The 10000-nt window shown below is 46.1% G+C and overlaps 1 protein-coding gene across 2 annotated transcripts in view; it reads right to left on the bottom strand.

Moving 5' to 3' along the window:
- SLC7A2 (solute carrier family 7 member 2) overlaps positions 1-10000 on the bottom strand; it is a 166848-nt gene that overhangs the window by 151164 nt on the left and 5684 nt on the right. The gene's annotated exons all lie outside the window — the stretch shown is intronic.

Here is a 10000-nt window from a genome sequence, read left to right on the forward strand (position 1 = left end):
TTTACGTTACGCCGCCGCAACTTACAAGGGCAAGTGCTGTATTCTCAAAGCACTTGCTCCGTAAGTTGCGGCGGCGTAGCGTAAATCGGCCGGCGTCAGCCCGCCTAATTCAAATGTGGAAGGGGGGGCGTGTTTTATGTTAATCAACTTTGACCCGACGTGATTGACGTGTGCATTGCTCCTAATGTGCCGCAAAGACGTATTGGTTTTGACGTGGACGTAAATGACGTCCAGCCCCATTCACGGACGACTTACGCAAACGACATAAATTTTTACATTTTCGACGCGGGAACGACGGCCATACTTAACATTGGCTGCGCCTCATAGACCCAGGGGCAACTTTACGCCGGGAAAAGCCAAACGTAAACGTCGTAACTTTACTGCGTCGGCTGCGCGTATGTTCGGGAATTCGCGTATCTAGCTAATTTGCATACTCGACGGGGAAATCGACGGAAGCGCCACCTAGCGGGCAAAACAAAAATTGCAGTGAAGATCCGACGGCGTAAGAGACTTACGCCTGTCGGATCTAATGAATATCTATGCGTAACTGATTCTACGAATCAGTCGCATAGATACGACGGCGCTAGGCAGAGATACGACGGCGTATCTGGAGATGCGCCGTCGTATCTCTTTTGAGAATCTGGGCCTCGGATTCTAGTTTCAGCTTGTTCAATTCAGCTTGGACCAAAAACCTGGAAGCTGATTGGTTTCCATGCAGAGTTGCACCAGATTTTGCACTCTCCATTTTTGGTAAATCACCCCCTAGTGTGTTCCTATTGGAAAGATTTACCCTTTAATTTATTTTTCCTTGTCACTGAGATAGAACATGAGGGTAAATCTCTCCAAAAATGCAAAGAGCGTTTAAAGATGCCTTTTTTTAGTATAAGGGGAGGGGTTAAAATCTCTGCCAGTTTTTTTTTTTACAGTTTGTGTCCCTCAATGGGCATACTTTCTCACTTTCTGAATGATACCAGGGGGTCACAATGACAAGACGTGGGGGGAAAACTCATTCAATTCTAATTTTCTCATTTTTGACAAGCAAGTATTATTCTCTTCTCCTCTGCCCACTTTCCCTCCACTCTCCTTATAGACAGTTACATACTGTATTGTCTCTCTACAATAGTAGTGGAGTGCCTCTAACATTGTTGGTAAATAAAAGGAGGTGATTGGTGAGGAAGGGCAACCTTACTTTGGTGACCAGTGGGAGGAAGGTCACCTTTCAGACTGCTAAAAAGATCACTGGTGTCGGTGATGACTTACCCAAGAGATAGAGGACAGGCTATATTGGTCCTATGCTGCTGGCACTACCATGTGATATTGGCATTAAAACTATTCCAGCACTGTCAGGTGAGAGATCCACCATTTCTAGCAGCTCAAGGAACCCTAGCAACCTCTAGTGGAACTTTAAGGCTCTTTGGTAGACCATGTCCGCTAAATCTATTTCCATACACATAATATGCCTAATAATTACTAAGCCCACCCATTATACCCAACATCCAGCTACCAGGCACTAACAGGTGAAAGATGGTTGGCCGTAACATAACTTTAGGAATAAGGGGCCAGATCCACAGCCAGGCGGCGCAACTTAACTTTTCCCATTTAAGATACACCGCCGCAAATTTCCAAAGTTAGTGCCCGATCCACAAAGCACTTACCTGGAAATTTGCAGCGGTGTTACTTAAATCCGTCCGGCGCAAGGCGGGCCCAATCGAATGGGGCGAGTCCCATTTAAATTAGGCGCGCTCCCGCGCCGGACGTACTGCACATGCTCCGTCGGGTAATTTACCCGACGTGCATTGCACTAACTGACGTCGCACCGACGTCATTTGCTGAGACGTTAACGTAAATGGCGTCCAGAGCCATTCACGGACGTCTTACGCAAACGACGTTGAGGTTTAAATTTCGACGCGGGAACGACGGCCATACTTACCATGGCTTAGTCAAATAGGACTCAGCCCTAGTTTTACACGACGTAACTCAACGGAAACGACGTAGATTTAGATCGACGGGCCGTTCGGGACGTTCGGGGATCGCCGTAAGTCTTCATTTGCATATTCTACGCCGGCCGCAATGGCCTCGCCACCTAGCGGCCGGCCTAGAATTGCATCCTTAAGATCTGACAGTGTAATTCAATTACACCTGTCGGATCTTAGGGCTAGCTATGCGTAACTGATTCTAAGAATCAGCCGCATAGTTAGAAACAGAGATACGACGGCGTATCAGTAGATACGCTGTCGTATCTCGTTTGAGGATCTGTCCCGAGATTCCGAGAAGGTACTAAAACGTGTGACAATTTTCTGCAGTAAGGGATTTGCTCAGTTCTCTTCCAAAAATCAGTTGTTCAGTTTAGCTTAGACCAAATACCTGGAAGCTGATTGGTTTCTATGCAAAGAAATCAGCTGGCATTCCATCTGATTTCCACCTAGGTGGCATTTACAAGGGATGAAAGAGGAAAAAGAAATAGTAAAGAGAATTTGGTAATTATCATGACTCATTTTTCTATAAAATTCACATTATCATCCTAATCCAGTGGTCTCCAAACTGTGGCCCGGGGGCTAGATGTGGCCCTTTGCTTACCTTTAACTGGCCCTTGGGGCACTATTCCACCAACTACCACCAATGATAGGACACCATTACTTACACCGACTCCATTAATTCAAGAGCGCTATTCTTCCCATTGATACCAAAAATGTGTCCTTCTTCCCCTATCAGAAGCAATGATAGGGCACTGTTTATGCCCACGGATGCCGGGGTGTTTTCTTTCTACTCCCATTGGCCAAAGTACAACCCCCCCCCCCCCCAGGGATATGCAATTAGCGGACCTCCAGCTGTTGCAAAACTATAAGTCCCATCATGCCTCTGCCTCTGGGTGTCATGCTTGTGGCTGTCAGAGTCTTGCTATGCCTCATGGGACTTGTAGTTCTGCAACAGCTGGAGGCCTGCTAATTGCATATCCCTGCATTACAGGATCCATCACCAAGAAGAGGAAAAACTTCATAGATGCTCACTGGCTGTCATGGGAATTATTAAAGTATTACTAAACCCAGGACCCTGCATTCACTATATCTGATCTCCCACAGTACACAGAACATGCAAATGCAATTATTTTAGAAAATCTAAACTGCTAAATACCTTTTTTCATGAGCAGGAATAGCAGTCTTGCGACTTCTATCAGTGTCTGGGTGAGCACTAATTTAAACTTATAGGAGACGTTTTCATTCTGCTCTGACTCTCCTATGAGGCTGCAGGACCCCTGATCCTCTGTCTGGGCAGTGCTGATTGGCCCTGTGCCGATCACATGCACCCTCCCAAGAAAAATAAAACTGTATCAAAACACGCCAAACTGAGCATGTGCAGAGTGCCCCAAGGCTTGATGGATTGGGGACTGTGGAGGATCAGAGAAGACAGGATCAAACAGCCTTTTTACATGCAGAATTAACCCCTTAGGTTCCACAGTGAGTATAACAAGCATGCTTTACTGCATATACAGACTGATTTTACTGTTGGGGGTTTAGTAACACTTTAAGTATAGCTAAAGCCAAAACATTCTTCTCCTTTTGGATAGAGTATAAAATGGTTAAAACTAGCATTTTTTATTTTTTTTATTTTAGCCATCTGTGTTCTGTTGGGGATGTTTCCTTTCACTTCCTGTCCTGTAGACCCAATAATTAATCAGAGCAAATGCCCTTATAAATGGAATAAGTGTTCTCATATAGAAGATTCTCCCTTTATTGCTGTTCTTGTGTGTTTTTTGTGGCACATTTTGGATTTTTTTTCTTTGCTTTCAGTGCCAGTGACAATGATCACCAGGACAAATAGAGAAAGTCACTCTCATGCCGTGCATTGAAGCACTTCTAGAAAATTGCTTTGAAACGCTAATGTGAGAACCAGAGCCAATACACTTAGACAGCAGTGAAAACCTAGAAAATTGTACTATGGATGGGACTTAATAGGCACCATGGGCCAGATTCATAAAGGACATACGACGGCGTATCTCCAGATACGCCGCCGTATGTCCGAATGAGCGCGGTCGTATCTATGCGCCTGATTCATAGAATCAGTTACGCATAGATTTGGCCTAGATACGAGCGGCGTAAGTCTTCTACACCGTCGTATCTTAGGGTGCATATTTACCCTGGCCGCTAGGGGCGCTTCCGATCTACGCGTAGAATATGCAAATGAGCTAGATACGCCGATTCAGAAACGTACGTCCGCCCGGCGCATTGATTTACGTCGTTTACGTAAGGCTTTTTTCGGCGTAAAGTTACCCCTGCTATATGAGGCGTAGCCAATGTTAAGTATGGACGTCGGGACAGCGTTGATTTTTCCGTCGTTTGCGTAAGTCGTATGCGAATAGGGCTGTGCGTAAGTTACGTTCACGTCGAAAGCATTGACTATTTGCGACGTGATTTCGAGCATGCGCACTGGGATACGTTCACGGCCGTTCGTTAGGAGCGTCAATTACGTGGGGTCAAGGCTCATTATAATACAACACGCCCACTGCCTGGACAATTTGAATTAGGCGGGCTTGCGCAGGCCCATTTACACTACGCCGCCGTAACTTAGGACGCAAGTTCGTTGTGAATACGGTACCTGCCTCACTAAGTTATGGCGGTGTAGTGTACCTGAGATACGCTACGCCCGCCTAAAGATAGGCAATTCTATCTGAATCTGGCCCCATGAGACAGAATTATGATAAAATGCAAAAAAAGTTTATTGTACAATGGTATAAAAGCTGGACGCTATGGGGGCTATTTACTAAAGGCAAATCCACTCTGCACTACAAGTGCAATCTACAAGTACAAAGTGCACTTGGAAGTGCAGTCACTGTAGATCCGAGGGGGACATGCAAGGAAAATAAAAAAAATGCATTTTAGCTTGCACATGATTGGATGATAAAATCAGCAGAGCTTCCCCGCATTTCAGATCTACCCCTCAGATTTACAGCGACTGCACTTCCAAGTCCACTTTCAGTGCGATTTTAAGTGCACTTTGCACTTGTAGTGCAAAGTGGATTTGCCTTTTGTAAATAACCCCCAATGTTAAAACTTATACAAAAGTTTTATATCCATGTGCATGGAAATTCCGGTAACAAAGTATTGTTTCCTATAATACTTTGCTACATGAATTTCCATGCACATGGATATAAAACTTTTATATGAGTTTTAACATTTAACAGTGTCCAGCTTTTTTGCCTTTGTACAAAAAAACATTTTTTGCATTTTAACATAATTCTGACTCATGGTGCCTATTAAGTCCCCATCCATAGTACAATTTCCTCTGCTCTAAAAATATATATATATATACCCGCTAGGGTGACATCCTATGAAGTGCCCTCCAACATCAGGAGAGTCCAATCCTACATTCACAACCCATCTCCCTCTAATGAGAAGAGGATCTGAGGGAAAGAGGGAAGACTGAGAAGAGGATCTGAGGGAATGAGGAAAGACTGAGAAGAGGATCTGAGGGAAAGAGGGAAGACTGAGAAGAGGATCTGAGGGAAAGAGGGAAGACTGAGAAGAGGATCTGAGGGAATGAGGGAAGACTGAGGAGAGGATCTAAAGGGAATGAGGGAAGATCGAGAAGAGGATCTGAGGGAAAGATGGAAGACTGAGAAGAAGATCTGAGGGAAAGATGGAAGACTGAGAAGAGGATCTGAGGGAAAGAGGGAAGACTGAGAAGAGGATCTGAGGGAAAGAGGGAAGACTGAGAAGAGGATCTGAGGGAATGAGGGAAGACTGAGAAGAGGATCTGAGGGAATGAGGGAAGACTGAGGAGAGGATCTGAGGGAAAGAGGGAAGACTGAGAAGAGGATCTGAGGGAAAGATGGAAGACTGAGAAGAAGATCTGAGGGAAAGATGGAAGACTGAGAAGAGGATCTGAGGGAAAGATGGAAGACTGAGAAGAGGATCTGAGGGAAAGAGGGAAGACTGAGAAGAGGATCTGAGGGAAAGAGGGAAGACTGAGAAGAGGATCTGAGGGAAAGAGGGAAGACTGAGAAGAGGATCTGAGGGAAAGAGGGAAGACTGAGAAGAGGATCTGAGGGAATGAAGACTGACTGAGAAGAGGATCTGAGGGAAAGAGGGAAGACTGAGAAGAGGATCTGAGGGAATGAGGGAAGACTGAGGAGAGGATCTAAAGGGAATGAGGGAAGATCGAGAAGAGGATCTGAGGGAAAGATGGAAGACTGAGAAGAAGATCTGAGGGAAAGATGGAAGACTGAGAAGAGGATCTGAGGGAAAGAGGGAAGACTGAGAAGAGGATCTGAGGGAAAGAGGGAAGACTGAGAAGAGGATCTGAGGGAATGAGGGAAGACTGAGAAGAGGATCTGAGGGAATGAGGGAAGACTGAGGAGAGGATCTGAGGGAAAGAGGGAAGACTGAGAAGAGGATCTGAGGGAAAGATGGAAGACTGAGAAGAAGATCTGAGGGAAAGATGGAAGACTGAGAAGAGGATCTGAGGGAAAGATGGAAGACTGAGAAGAGGATCTGAGGGAAAGAGGGAAGACTGAGAAGAGGATCTGAGGGAAAGAGGGAAGACTGAGAAGAGGATCTGAGGGAAAGAGGGAAGACTGAGAAGAGGATCTGAGGGAAAGAGGGAAGACTGAGAAGAGGATCTGAGGGAATAAAGACTGACTGAGAAGAGGATCTGAGGGAAAGAGGGAAGACTGAGAAGAGGATCTGAGGGAAAGAGGGAAGACTGAGAAGAGGATCTGAGGGAAAGAGGGAAGACTGAGAAGAGGATCTGAGGGAATGAGGAAAGACTGAGAAGAGGATCTGAAGGAAAGAGGGAAGACTGAGAAGAGGATCTGAAGGAAAGAGGGAAGACTGAGAAGAAGATCTGAGGGAAAGAGGGAAGACTGAGAAGAGGATCTGAGGGAAAGAGGGAAGACTGAGAAGAGGATCTGAGGGAACGATGGAAGACTGAGAAGAGGATCTGAGGGAAAGAGGGAAGACTGAGAAGAGGACCTGAGGGAAAGAGGGAAGACTGAGAAGAGGATCTGAGGGAAAGAGGGAAGACTGAGAAGAGGATCTGAGGGAAAGAGGGAAGACTGAGAAGAGGATCTGAGGGAAAGAGGGAAGACTGAGAAGAGGATCTGAGGGAAAGAGGGAAGACTGAGAAGAAGATCTGAGGGAAAGATGGAAGACTGAGAAGAGGATCTGAGGGAAAGAGGGAAGACTGAGAAGAGGATCTGAGGGAATGAAGACTGACTGAGAAGAGGATCTGAGGGAAAGAGGGAAGACTGAGAAGAGGATCTGAGGGAAAGAGGGAAGACTGAGAAGAGGATCCGAGGGAAAGAGGGAAGACTGAGAAGAGGATCTGAGGGAATGAGGAAAGACTGAGAAGAGGATCTGAGGGAAAGAGGGAAGACTAAGAAGAGGATCTGAAGGAAAGAGGGAAGACTGAGAAGAAGATCTGAGGGAAAGAGGGAAGACTGAATAGAGGATCTGAGGGAAAGAGGGAAGACTGAGAAGAAGATCTGAGGGAAAGAGGGAAGACTGAGAAGAGGATCTGAGGGAATGAGGGAAGACTGAGAAGAGGATCTGAGGGAAAGAGGGAAGACTGAGAAGAGGTTCTGAGGGAATGAGGGAAGACTGAGAAGAGGATCTGAGGGAATGAGGGAAGACTGAGAAGAGGATCTGAGGGAAAGAGGGAAGACTGAGAAGAGGATCTGAGGGAAAGAGGGAAGACTGAGAAGAGGATCTGAGGGAATGAGGGAAGACTGAGAAGAGGATCTGAGGGAATGAGGGAAGACTGAGAAGAGGATCTGAGGGAATGAGGAAAGACTGAGAAGAGGATCTGAGGGAATGAGGGAAGACTGAGAAGAGGATCTGAGGGAATGAGGGAAGACTGAGAAGAGGATCTGAGGGAATGAGGAAAGACTGAGAAGAGGATCTGAGGGAAAGAGGGAAGAGTGAGAAGAGGATCTGAGGGAAAGAGGGAAGACTGAGAAGAGGATCTGAGGGAATGAGGGAAGACTGAGAAGAGGTTCTGAGGGAATGAGGGAAGACTGAGAAGAGGATCTGAGGGAATGAGGGAAGACTGAGAAGAGGATCTGAGGGAATGAGGGAAGACTGAGAAGAGGATCTGAGGGAAAGAGGGAAGACTGAGAAGAGGATCTGAGGGAAAGAGGGAAGACTGAGAAGAGGATCTGAGGGAATGAGGGAAGACTGAGAAGAGGATCTGAGGGAATGAGGGGAGACTGAGAAGAGGTTCTGAGGGAATGAGGGAAGAGTGAGAAGAGGATCTGAGGGAATGAGGGAAGACTGAGAAGAGGATCTGAGGGAAAGAGGGAAGACTGAGAAGAGGATCTGAGGGAATGAGGGAAGACTGAGAAGAGGATCTGAGGGAATGAGGGGAGACTGAGAAGAGGTTCTGAGGGAATGAGGGAAGACTGAGAAGAGGATCTGAGGGAAAGAGGGAAGACTGAGAAGAGGATCTGAGGGAAAGATGGAAGACTGAGAAGAGGATCTGAGGGAATGAGGGAAGACTGAGAAGAGGATCTGAGGGAAAGAGGGAAGACTGAGAAGAGGATCTGAGGGAATGAGGGAAGACTGAGAAGAGGATCTGAGGGAATGAGGGAAGACTGAGAAGACGATCTGAGGGAAAGAGGGAAGACTGAGAAGAGGATCTGAGGGAATGAGGGAAGACTGAGAAGAGGATCTGAGGGAAAGAGGGAAGACTGAGAAGAGGATCTGAGGGAATGAGGGAAGACTGAGAAGAGGATCTGAGGGAATGAGGGGAGACTGAGAAGAGGTTCTGAGGGAATGAGGGAAGACTGAGAAGAGGATCTGAGGGAAAGAGGGAAGACTGAGAAGAGGATCTGAGGGAATGAGGGGAGACTGAGAAGAGGTTCTGAGGGAATGAGGGAAGAGTGAGAAGAGGATCTGAGGGAATGAGGGAAGACTGAGAAGAGGATCTGAGGGAATGAGGGGAGACTGAGAAGAGGTTCTGAGGGAATGAGGGAAGAGTGAGAAGAGGATCTGAGGGAATGAGGGGAGACTGAGAAGAGGATCTGAGGGAAAGAGGGAAGAGTGAGAAGAGGATCTGAGGGAATGAGGGAAGACTGAGAAGAGGATCTGAGGGAATGAGGAAAGGATTTTACGCCAATATTTACCATAACAGCAACTAAAAAATACAAACAAGTTGGATACAATTTAGTAAATTTAGACATAAAAAGGGATTATTTACAAAATAAAAATATCTGCAACAAGTGTAACATTTGAAGGTCCTTAAAGTGGAATTCCTCTGAAAAAAATAAATAAATAAAAGTCAGCAGCTACAAATACTGCAGCTGCTGACTTTTAAAATATGGACACTTACCTGTCCAGGGCGCCCGCGATGTCCTCACCTGAAGCCGCCCCGTCCCCATGGCTCCTGGGTACAGGCGCCGGCATCTTCAGTAAGGAAATCAGGAACTGAAGCCTTGCGGCTTCACAGCCTGGCTCCCTACTGCGCATGCAGGTTGTTTATTGCAGAAGATACAGTACATGCATGCAATGTCTCCTCTACAATAAAATAAACGTACCTGCCTGTTTGCATGCGCAGCTCGATTTACATTTACGGCACAGTGCCAGTGTGTTGGAGTGAATGACTTCCATGCATGTGCAGAAGTGATTTCATCTTGCATCGGCCAATCCAAACGGTCGAAGACCAGCACCCAATAGAAACCGAGGAGGAGAAGGGACCGTTGGGACAGAGGTAAGTATGTTTTTCTTTCGTTTCCTATTAAGGATCACAAAACACTATACAATCTGATTGTACAATCCTCTTTAGATCTACCATCCACGTTGCAGTGAGAGGGCCTGGCTGATTTGATACAGATTGAATGGATTGTTTAGGCTTGTCCTCATGCTACATAGTTTTGGCAAATCTACAGGAGATTGTATAGTGTATGGCCATCTAAAAGGATAACAACACAGATCTGTAGCTGCTTGGTAAAACGGTACACATTAGGAAGGAGCTGCAATAAAAGTGAGGAAAAAATACTATTACTACA

The sequence above is a fragment of the Rana temporaria genome, chromosome 1 (genome assembly GCF_905171775.1).
Source record: "Rana temporaria chromosome 1, aRanTem1.1, whole genome shotgun sequence".
Classification (NCBI taxonomy): domain Eukaryota; kingdom Metazoa; phylum Chordata; class Amphibia; order Anura; family Ranidae; genus Rana; species Rana temporaria.